Source organism: Acinonyx jubatus, chromosome A1 (genome assembly GCF_027475565.1).
Source record: "Acinonyx jubatus isolate Ajub_Pintada_27869175 chromosome A1, VMU_Ajub_asm_v1.0, whole genome shotgun sequence".
Classification (NCBI taxonomy): Eukaryota; Metazoa; Chordata; class Mammalia; order Carnivora; family Felidae; genus Acinonyx; species Acinonyx jubatus.
Window position 1 is genome coordinate 74,584,121 of NC_069380.1, and position 12,114 is coordinate 74,596,234.

At 37.2% G+C, this 12,114-nt stretch overlaps 1 long non-coding RNA gene across 1 annotated transcript; it reads right to left on the reverse strand.

The window, feature by feature from the left end:
• Positions 1 to 4,150: 4,150 nt before the first annotated feature.
• LOC113600817 (uncharacterized) lies at positions 4,151 to 11,537 on the reverse strand. Its single transcript, XR_003421910.2, has 3 exons — positions 10,536 to 11,537; positions 5,446 to 8,106; positions 4,151 to 4,593 (listed from the first exon to the last, which is right to left on the reverse strand). It is a non-coding gene; the product is annotated as an uncharacterized LOC113600817 (long non-coding RNA).
• Positions 11,538 to 12,114: the final 577 nt, after the last annotated feature.

Sequence of the window (12,114 nt, forward strand, 5' to 3'; positions counted from 1 at the left end):
GCAGATTTAAGATAAGAAGCGTCAAATTTAAACCCCATTTGCATTTGAAAAAAGTGTAATAGATTTTAATAATAAATAAAAACCATAGCAGCTCATTCAATTTTTTTTTTTTTTTTTTTTTTTTTTTTTTTTTGCCAGCCTGCCTCCCTTGTGGGGATTACATAAAAAGTAAGATCGGTCATATTTTTTACTACTTCTATGCCGGGGCATAAAGACGGTCTATTTGCTGTGTCAGTGATGAACTTAGCTTCCAAAAAGTGTAAGGCAATAAAAAGGAAAAAAGGATTTGATCAAATTTGTTCACAATGCTGATGGATTAAGATACTGATTTTTTTTTTTTTAACGTTTATTTATTTTGAGACAGGGAGAGACAGCATGAATGGGGGAGGGTCAGAGAGAGAGGGAGACACAGAATCCGAAACAGGCTCCAGGCTCCAAGCTGTCAGCACAGAGCCCGACGCGGGGCTCGAACTCACGGACCGCGAGATCATGACCCGAGCCGAAGTCGGACGCTTAACCGACGGAACCACCCAGGAGCCCCGATACTGATTTTTAATTTGAATATTAACTCTGCATTCTACAAGCTGTATCTGTGGCGTATTGCCTGCCTGGACAAATAGTACTTACTATTTTTAAAGCTCTTCAAAATTGCACTGAAGTCATGAATTTCATAGTGCCCCCCACCCAGCATTTATTTTTTTCCATCATTCAGATTAGCATCTGGGGGCTTCAAGGGCTTGTATTTATTTGTTTATTTGAGAAAGAGAGAGAGGAGAGTGAGAGAGAGTGGGGGAGGAGCAGAGGGAGAGAGAGAGAGAAAGAGAGAGAGAGAATCTTAAGTAGGTGCAGGGCTCCACACAGAGCTCCATCCCACAACCCTGAGGTCGTTTGCAGGCATGGCGGGGCCTTGCGATCTCTAGAGGTCTGACAGACACTGTGGAATCCCCTTAACTTTCTACTTCCACTTGCCTCTGAGAAATCCCACAAAACTGCAGAGGAAAAAATTCGGTCTGTGTCATCTAAATTAAATATAGCATAACCAAGGGGTGCCGGGGTGGCTCAGGCCAAGCGTCTGACTTCGGCTTGGGTCACCAACTCGCAGTCTGTGAGTTCGAGCCGTCCTTTGGGCTCTGTGCTGACAGCTCAGAGCCTGGCGTCTGCTTCAGATTCTGTGTCTCCCTCTCTCTCTGCCCCTCCCCCGTTCACGCTCGGTCCCTCTGTGTCTCTCTCAAAATAAATAAACATTAAAATTTTTTTAAAAAGATAGTATAACCAAGTATCAAAATAAATGGACAATAATAACAGTTTTATATACTCTTGACACAAATATGAAGGCCCTAGGGAATACCCCCTCACCCCTCCGAACACACGGATGACACAGAATGACATTAATATGTATCTACTTTCTTTCTGCAAAAAGAGGGCATGAGAGGTCCGTGACGATGTCAATATCAAACGAGAATAAGGAGAAATGTTGAAATTACATATTTTTCTTAGAAACAAACCAAAAAATGGTTTTCCAAAAAAAATACAGCTTTGTAAATCACGTTGAAAAACTGCCAAGAAAATATAAAACTCTCAATTTATCACATTATTTGTCTACCTATCATATTTCATCATCTTGAATTGCTATTATTACCACTACTAACACGTATTTTTAATTGTGTATTGAGGAAAAAGTACCGAAATGCTGTTTGGGTTGATGTTGGCCCCTTAATCCTTAATTCTGCATTACACATTAACAGTAGAAACAACAACAAAGTAATGGTGTGTTGGATCAAATCTCCAGTTCAGAAAACCCAGACCTAAATTTCAGTATTCATTTTAAATATTGCATTATTAAATCTTTACAAATCTCCTGCATGGTAAATAGCATTATTTTCAATTTAACCTGATAAAACAAAATCTAAAAGAAGTCAAAATGCTTACCCAAGATCACACAGCGGGATTGTTGACGAAACCGGGGAGGACACAGGTTTCCTGAGCTCCTGTGTCCATATTCACGCACGGGGCCTCCCTCTACACAAAGGCTGGCCTCCCTCCCTCACTGCAGGGCTTGGGAGATGGGACCAGACACAGAGGCTGAGCCTCTGCTGGACTCTCCACCACGTCTCCATGAAGTAACAGTCAAGTTTGCTTTTTACGATGTGATAAATTCAGTGGGTCGGCCGTTGTCCAGGACTGTCGGGGAATGGAATAAAGTAGTCTGAGGATTTGAAGGCACACGTGTTAGGAGGCCAATAGGGCCACAAGGCCAAGGCTTATTCTCCAATATAACTTTTATTAGAGATAGCTCAGCTGTTTTAATCCCAGGTCTCTGATCCGCCATGTCAGTTTCTTGATTGGCTACAATCTTGGGAGGAAGGAAGAACATGAGTGACTGGCCGCCTTCCCAAACCTTTCAGAAACTTCACTAATAGAACTAGGACCAAACCCAGGTTGTGTGACTCCAAGTAAAGGGACATTTAGGGAACACTGCTGTCATTCTATAATTAGGAATGAAATTCAAGTGTAAATATGAAGGCAATTTCTGCGGAAAAGGTATATGCATATAATAGAAAGCAGTAACGTTTAAAGACTTGTAAAATAGTAGCTAGTAATTATTACTACTGGAAATATTCATAATGGTCAAGGTTAAGAGAATTGAACTCTGATGTAATATACTCCTTAGCATTATTTTTTTTTCAAAACCAACACGAAGTACAAATACACACAGAGAACAAGAGATCAAGTGTAAGAAAGAGAAGAAGAGAGCATTAACTGTTATTAACATTATTTCTTTCAGGAGGTAGGGTTTCAGTTAACTTTTTAAAATTGTTAGCTTTTCTTTCAGTTTTCTGGTTTTCCTCAATACTCTGCACTGACCATTTACTTTTTTGTATAATTAGATATATATTTTTCTCCTTTAAATTTTAATAGCTTTGTGGAAGCTATTAAAAGCTTTGTGGCACCACTTTCAGGTGCCTGTTCGGCATCTAGTCATTCACAACTCCTTCCTTACTGACAGTTTCCTACTTTTTGTATAATGTTGCAATGTACCCAATTTAAAATATTTATCTTCCCAGAATGTCTCGCAGATAAGGTTTGCCAAAATGTGCGAACAGAGGTATGTTAATATAAGTAACTGCTGGCATATGTCTTCTAGGCTTTTGCATTTTATCCTTTGCTCTCCTTAACCTTCTTCCTGTGAGGAAGATGGCCAGAGATGTACTAGTCATGTTGCTAACATGAGAATGAGAAGCCGTAAGCTAAGCAAGAAATTAGAAGAAATCTGTGTCCTTGATAACATCATCAAGGCTTTGCACAAGCCTGTACTACCTACATTTGTGAGGGGGGAAAAATAGCTCTCTACTCCAGAGTAAAGTACTCTGGACGGATTTCCTTTCTATGTAACCAAAAGTAGTCGTAACTGACACAAAGCAAGAGAAGAAAAACTTTCACTTGCATTCAACTCTGAGCTGTAAATGGAGATGGTACAAAGCCCCTAAATCCAGTAGGCATTTGAATCAAGTGGTTAAAAAAAAGATAAAAGGATCCCAGAAGACTTCCAGAATGGGGAATTTCTCCCAGCATCCTCACCGTATTTCAAAACTTTGGGTACCAAAAATCCTTAATGAACACGCATTAGCGTTCATTTCAACGTCAACCTCAGGAGTTAGGCTTTCCTTACGAACTGTCAAACGTTATGCAATCGGATATGTTTTCTTTCTGTTCCAAGGACTGAAAACAAAAATTTTCATGTAGTAAGACATTTTATGTCAAGTGACTTTAAAAGCAACATTATATATTCCCAAATAGAATTTTAGGACTTAAAAGTAGGGGCATGAATGAAATACTGTCAAGAGAAAAGAGAATTTTCACCACTGAACATGGCTCATCTCTGGAATATCTGCGAGATTCAAGCAAATAGGATTTATGCCTTTGATTTTCCTCAAGACTTAATCTGCCTCTATACGTCATTCTTACCCTGGGTCATTTCAAATGTAACCTCTGTTGCAAAAATATCCATTCCTTTTCTCTTACCTTTTTGGAATATTGAAACAAGCTTCTGGCATTGTCAGCATCTAGTAGACCCTTGTAGACATGACTAAAAACCCAGCACTAAAAGCCATTCCACGAAAATGGAGGAAGCATCTTTCTAAATGATGGTTCAACAAACCATAACAAAATAGAACCTCCTCTGTCTCTGGAAGTGATCAGACAGGTTCAAAAAGAATATTTGATGATATGCCAAGCCAGCACATTGCTGTGATTATACAGGGAATGCCCACACCCCAAACAGCCAGACTCTTCTTCTCAATTATAGACCAGCTGCCACCCATAGTGAGCCTGATTTAGCACAAGATCAAAAACCCCAACTCCCTCTACCTGGGTTCAGTGACATTTCACAGTGGCGCAGAACCCAGGTAAAACCATTAAAAACATGTTTTCGGGCCCATGTCAAGAAGAAATTGAGACCTAGGGCTGTGTTTCCCCTACCTTTAGACATTTTCTTATATTAAATGAGTGGTCCATTTAGAAATCTCACTGAAGTGTTGAAAACAAGCTGCCTGCTTTGTAATCCATTTATACGTTCATCCATTGAGCAAATACCTATTGAGAAAATATAATTAAAATGTTAGGATTAAAATGTTATACTAAGCTTCTTATCCTGCTTTGGATGCTAACATTATGTTTTTTGTTGGTTTTTATTGTTCCTTCAGACAAATTTTGTTCCTCCACACACCGTCATACACCTGTTTTGTGAAACTAAGGAGAAGCCAGCTACACTGTCACTCCGTTCAATTCCATGTTTCATGTTATCAGTACTCAAGGTACCCAAACTATATTTTCTACTATTTTATATATTGTAGAACAACACACAAAGCCGTAAGTTCTTACGCATGTGCTAACCAAGCTGTAGCACCATGTCTATGTTATTGTTCAGGGATGCAATGTATCATTAATGAAATAATAGAATCTCAGAATGGACGCACAAGGTTATCCAGTTGACAGCACTCTTTCGCAACATATCAAAAAGCAGTGCTTTCAACTGCTGGATGGATAACATTGTTTTCAAAAGATAGGATGCTGCATTGATGTCTACACCTAAGGGTTCCTGTTCTTTTTTTTTTTAATTTTTTTAACGTTTATTTATTTTTGAGACACAGAGAGACAGAGCATGAACAGGGGAGGGTCAGAGAGAGGGAAATACAGAATCTGAAACAGGCTCCAGGCTCCGAGCTGTCAGCACAGAGCCTGACGCGGGGCTCGAACTCACGGACCGTGAGATCATGACCTGAGCTGAAGTCGGACGCTTAACCGACCAAGCCACCCAGGCGCCCCGTGAGGGTTCCTGTTCTGAAAAGTTTAAATGTTCTTTCATGTAACACCCTGAAATATTTTGTGAAAACAGCTCCTTCCACACCTGTCAATCCTTCCCCACCCCAGTCTCAACCAGCTTACCTCCTGGTAGAGAGGAGTCTCCTCAGTTCTCTCAAATGATCCTCATAGGAGATGATCTCCTAGCCCACCGTCATCCTTCTTCTCTGGATGTGTTTAAATTAGTTCGTGAATGTCCTTCTTGAAGCGCAAATGCAGCTTGTAGGTGGGATGTGTCAAGTTCATGGAAGAGTGAGAATATTCTTGTCTCCCTCACTGGCTCTATTCCTCATCAGGCTGGCTTCACTCACATTGGCATTCTTGTCCTCCCTCACTCTCTGTTGTCTGATATTAAGCCTTCAGCCAAATAAGACTTATATCCTTCTTACAAAGGCTGGTATTGATCTATATATAACCCACCTATATTAACCAGAGTTTATCTTTTGTACTTAGTGTGGAGTGTTACATACAGGATATTTCATTTCCTTAGCGGGATTCTATTCTCTACGTTTTCAAAATCTTCTCAATTTCTGAAATGTTTTCATGTGAGTCTGATAATTTCATGACTGCTCAAAAACAAAAAACAAAAACAAAACACTCTCAAAAATACCTAAGACGATACCTGACAAGGGGAATATTCTCAGGGTAGGATTTAATTCCCTCACCTGATTTTTCCAGATGCAACTCCAGATTAGAAATTGGAGTTCAGAATGGTACCTCTGTGTCCTGAGATACCATGCCCTCCTACCCTCCTTTTAGGTACTGCAGAAAAGGAAAATAATCTAAGTCACATTTTAAACAAATTTTTAACATTTATTTTATTTTTAAGAGAGAGAGATAGAGAGAGATAGAGAGAGCTTGAGTGGGAGATGGGCAGAGAGGAATGGAGACACAGAATCCAAAGCAGCTCCGGGCTCTGAGCTGTCAGCACAGAGCCTGATGCGGGGCTCAAACCCACAAGCTATGAGATCATGACCCGAGCCGAAGTTGGATGCTTAACTGCCTGAGCCACTCAGGCACCCTTAAGTCACATTTTTTTGTAGTGAACCAGAGATCACATCATCTACTAGGAAAGCTTCAGGATTGGTGTAAGAGTCAAAGGTGGTAGTATTTGCAGAACGTTATTGAAAATTTTACACTTTAAGCAATTATAAGTTAACTGTCTTTCCAGGAAAGTGATCTGCTTCCTGTACGATGTTTCTCAGCCTTTTTAATTTAGGACCCACACTATTAATTAGCACTATATTTAAAGTGTTTATCACATCTCAGAAATAAACCCATACTTATAAGCTCAACTAGTGTACCACAAAGGAGGCAAGAATATGCAATTGGGAAAAGACAGTCTCTTCAACAAATGAGGCTGGGAAAACTGGACAGCCACACACAAAAGAATGAACCTGGACCACTTTCTTACACCACACACAAAAATAAACTCAAAATGCATGAGAGACCTAAATGTGAGAACTGAAACCATAAAACTCTTAGAAGAAAACATAGGCAATAATTTCTTTGGCATTGGCCATGGAAACATTTTTCTAGGTATGTCTCTTTGGGCAAGGGGAACAAGATTAAAATTAAACTATGATTCAGTTCTCATCTGAAATCCTTCTTTGAAATGGGGGCAGGGAAAAAGAAGAAACAGTCATGCTACAGAACGAGTGTGCCAGGGACAAAATAACGTGAAGAGGGTATAAAGAGGGAATGCAGTTAACGAAGGGATAGAAATGCTATGTGTTTTCTGGGTTGTAAGAAGTAGAGGCAAATCAACCCACATCCTGAATACCAGATCCTCTCTTTGAACTTAATTTGGATCATGACACCGAATGGTGCACACTGGCCATTTTTTCACTGGTACTAAGTCAGATCAACCGACGCATCCCTATGGGAACCACTTCCATCATCCGGAAAATGGGAAGCACAAATGATGATTATGAGATTCCATTTGGCAATTTCAATACTGCATGAACATGTGGGTCAAGATTATACCCAGATTGACTTACAGCAGAAATGTGATATGTTCACTTTGTCTTCTGGCATCTGACAGGTTAATCACTTTCTTATATTGCTTATATATTAATATGCATCAATTATAAATATATGAACATCAATGTTTGTGTTTACATATGTAATTCACTTGTACCAAACTAGTAATGTGGGAAAAATTCCAATAGAGGTTTAATCTGTATGCTCCCTTGAGAATTTCAGAAAGGCAGAACAAGACATCAAGATACTTATTTATTAATAGGCTTGAGGTAGCATGAATTAAATAATGAAAAACAGGAACGGGATATTAGAAGGTGTGCAACATGCGAAGCATCAACATAAATGAACAGAAGGAAGGAGAGTCGTAACATTATAGATGGTCTGAATTTCTGCTTATTTATTTACACTGTCTGAAAAAACACGGTAACAAAGAATGCATACCACTGGCACTGTTTGCAGCGGCATGAATAAGACGCATAAATAATGGATGACAACAGATGCACAAAAGCAGTGCCTTGGTAAATGAGTAAGGCAGAGACAACAGGAAGGCTTTAATGGTCTAATGTACCTATCATTTCCATCTCTTCAGAGACAAATTTGTTTTCTTAGTTTTCTCTTTCTTTCCCTGGAAAGGGGTTTGACATTAGCAGTAAGAGCAGTACCCCTTATGTATTATTTTCCTTCAAAATGATCTTTCGGTTCAATTCCAAAGCATTATGAGTGGGTGTTAGATCCGTATTGATTACGTCTCCATGTACCTTACTGAAATGCATTAAAATGAAAGTGTTAGAGTCACTAAAGTTTGGTTGAACTAAGGAATTTCATATTTTCTTAAAACGGATACACAGAAATAAAGAATATAACGTGTATGTAACGTAAAGTTTATTCTATGATTCAATGTCTAATTTAAGTCTGGCAATGCTTAATCAAAAATGATTAGAATGCAACATTAGACATTTAGCAAGACATCATTAAAAATCAAAAGACATTTTTGTTCTGTGTTAACTTTGACAATTTTTAAACTAATTGTCCTTCCATATCCTATTTCTTTAGAAATCCTTTAAATAACTATAGAAAACAGTCATAAAAATTTATTTTGCCCAAGATTCTACTTCCCCTACAATTCATTACTAAAAAGTCTGTTAGAGAGTACAGATTGAGGATTAAGACAAAGAAACTAACAGTAGGAAATTGGTAACAAGTGTTTAGTTTATGATATGGTTAAAGAATATTTGAAATTTCTTTGAGCAAACATACAGTTGATTTATATTCTAAGACTATTCATCGGAGTTATAATTATGTTAAAATATTCATTCTTTAATTTTTCAAGACTGACAAATCAGTGTACGAATTTCAAGGTATACGACCAAAATAAAATATGAGATTGAGTACTTTAAACACTGGTTTGAGAAAAAAAAAAACCAGGAAAATGTCTATTTTCAAAACAAATTTTTTTTGTGACACCATATTGCAAAGTTTTACATTGACTTACTAGAAACCTACTAGAGTAAAGGAAAACTCTTGTGTAGTCCTAAAGGACTAGGCCATATCTGTAAAACTATAACTAAAAAAGATGAGAAGAAAGAATAATCACTCTATCCAATATTATAAAATCTGTACATACAGTTAGTCTACCGAATATAAATCTGGAAATACTAAAACAAAATAAATATTCTAATTCACCAATGATCATATGCATATGCAAATTAACATATTAATTATTTTTAAGGTCATCCAAAAGTACCATAAAAGTGAATAAATCTTATGGAAATATAAATTAATATCTCTAGGGCATTGTTGACGGCATGAGAAAACTACAAAGCAATCAAAAACATTTAATCAATATGTTATAATTTAGACATGAATATTTTGTTTTGACACTGAGTATCTTATAATAGCAGGAAGTTATGAGTCATACTTATTGTAGCAAGTACGTCATAACAGAGATGGATTTATTTGCACCCCAGACGGATTTTATTTTCCTCCAAAGTACGTGGTCCATCCAAGCTCAAAGTAGAATGGTACCAGATCTACTTTTGACCTTACCTCTATTCAAAGACTTAAATCAATACACATTTATGTGGAAAACTATTAAATGAAATTAAACCTAAGTCAGTCACAGGATAAACGTCACACATGTTATTCTTAAAATAGCTTTGTATCATCTGTCCTGCTTGAAGCTATTATTACCTGGAAGAAAACCTACAGGCAATAATTCACTTATATTTTTTAAATAAAGGTAATTTTATAGTATAATTTTTAATGTTCAGATTGCCTTGAACACTCGAGATGAAGAAAAGGACATACAATATTGACTTATCATAAAAGTCTCTGGCTTTTATGGTCATTTATGGTCAGATATTGGTCATTTTTTTTCTTTCTTTTTCTTTTTTCTCTTTCTTTCTTTCTTTGTGTGTGTGTGTGTGTGTGTGTGTATGTGTGAATCCTCACAGCCTGCTTCCTACTTTATGCAAGACTTTGTGCTACATGGAGTCCCATCTCTCCCTTAAACAAATAAACAAAAACAGTGTGTGGTCTCTTCCTTCCTATGCCCTTTGAAGTCCAAATGAAATCAGAAAATCCCAAAGGCAACTGAATGTATCTTACCATCAAGTATTTTGAAACTTGAGTGGATGATATAAAAATGAAAGTTTAAGGTTTGCATCTGAGGTTAGTAGTCCAGTAAGTGATGTCCTAGGAAGGCTGAATCTGGTGGCCACATTCTCTGAATCTTCCCGTATATCCCCATTTCACTGAACCAGTTTCTAATTCTTTCCTGTTCAGTGTCTTAACCTTTAAGTAACCTTTATCTCTCAGAGTCCTTGAATGGAAGAGCAATTAATTTTTATTAGCATAAGTAGAAAGAAGCAATTTATTAGGATAATAATAAGAAAGGTATAAATGTGTCCATTTCCCAGTCCATTTTAACATCATTGGCAAATGAGGGAATTACTTAAGACTGAGAACACAATTCTCATCCCCCTTCCTATCTACCCAATCTTCATTGTATCTACACATAGAATTTGGTTAGAGCTAAGCTTAGAATAGAAGCTAAGTGTACACAGGAAAAAAATGACATAGTAAAAGGATTGCCAGACTTATTTATATCAGTAATCTTTTTGAGTATTTTCAAAGGAATGGGTTCTGAAGGTGCTCAATCAAAAAAAAAAAAAATCAAATTGGATCCTTACCAAAACCTCTGGTTACTTTGATCAGTTGGACTTATTTCTAGTTGTTTAATAAGCCTGTTGTCTAAAAATTAGTCCCAATGGAAACCCATGAGGAGTACAATGACAGAAATTCATTGTATTTAAGGTAAGAAGGATATAAGAACTTTGGAATATGGAATGTTAGAATGTCTGTCCAGATTGTGACCTGATTAACCATTCACTATGATTCTCCCAGACCATTCCTTTTATCCAGAGATTAGATAACTTTTATCCAAAGAGATTACAGGTAAGCGATGCCAAAGTAACACAGGTCTCTCCCAAAACACTGGGATTGGCAGTATTCCTGTTGTCAGAAACCAAAGACATGGGATTTATTTACAAGAGGCAAAGGTCTGTTGTGGCCCTAATGAACAATAGGGCCATTAGAATCATCAAAATTATAGGACTCATAGATTATTGTAGGTATAAACCGACCATGGATTTCCAAGTATCATAATTAATGTCCTCTCATTAAGGTACTATTATATCTCCAATATTAAAAAGTATTCTAGCTCATGCATAGAGTCCTGATTGAAACCACCAAAATAGAGTTTTAATCCCCACTCAATTCCCACATTTGAGTAAAATTATAGATCCAAAGTCCTTTAAATAAAGGGAAGGTAGTAAAGATATTGCAAGAACACCAAAAGCTAGTTCTATCAGTTTTTTCTAGCATTTAGCAAAGGTGTCTTATCCATATACAAGATTAACTGTGCACTTGTGATGTGAAAACACATTAGATACCAGCTTTATTTTCATTTTGAGAAAACCACAGTGAGAAATTGCACTGAGTTCAAAGGACAATGATTCTGCTTCACAGTATGCCATCGATATTTCCCCAGTTCATGATTAAAAAGTCCTCCTCAACAGGGGCGCCTGGATGGCTCAGTCGGTTAGGCGCCCGACTTTGGCTCAGGTCGTGATCTCCCAGTAGATGAGTTTGAACCCTGCATTGGGCTCTGTGCTGACAGCTCAGAGCCTGGAGCCTGCTTTGGATTCTGTGTCTCCTCTCTCTGCCCCTCCCCCGCTCATGCTCTGTCTCACTCTGTCTCTCAAAAATAAGTAAATGTTAAAAAATAAAACTATAAAAAAAAAGTCCTCCTCAACAAAATATTTTATTGGTCTAAGTTCTAAACAATTACATTGTTTCTCTTCAATTTAATAATGCATGTTTAAATATCAAATTTGCATACTTGTTGCTTAGTAAATACTATATTCTTCATTGATGCTAAATTAGAGAACTTTCAGCTATAAAAGTGTACTTGAAAAACACTTGACTAACCTAGTCATTCATTTCAAGAAAAAGTTTATAGAGATTGGGTATCATTTAGATTTGCTTTCAGCACAGTCCCTGTCTCCATGTGTTTGAACAGCTAGTTTGAAATAAACAATTCTAATACAATAATTGTAAAGATGAAGGAACCGAATTTGAATAATATTAATTGAGGCATTCTATATGATCATTTAAATTTTTTTCTATTAAGTTGTTTTATTATTTTTTTAACGTTTATTTATTTTTTTTAAGAGAGACAGAGACAGAATACGAGTGGGTTAGGGGCAG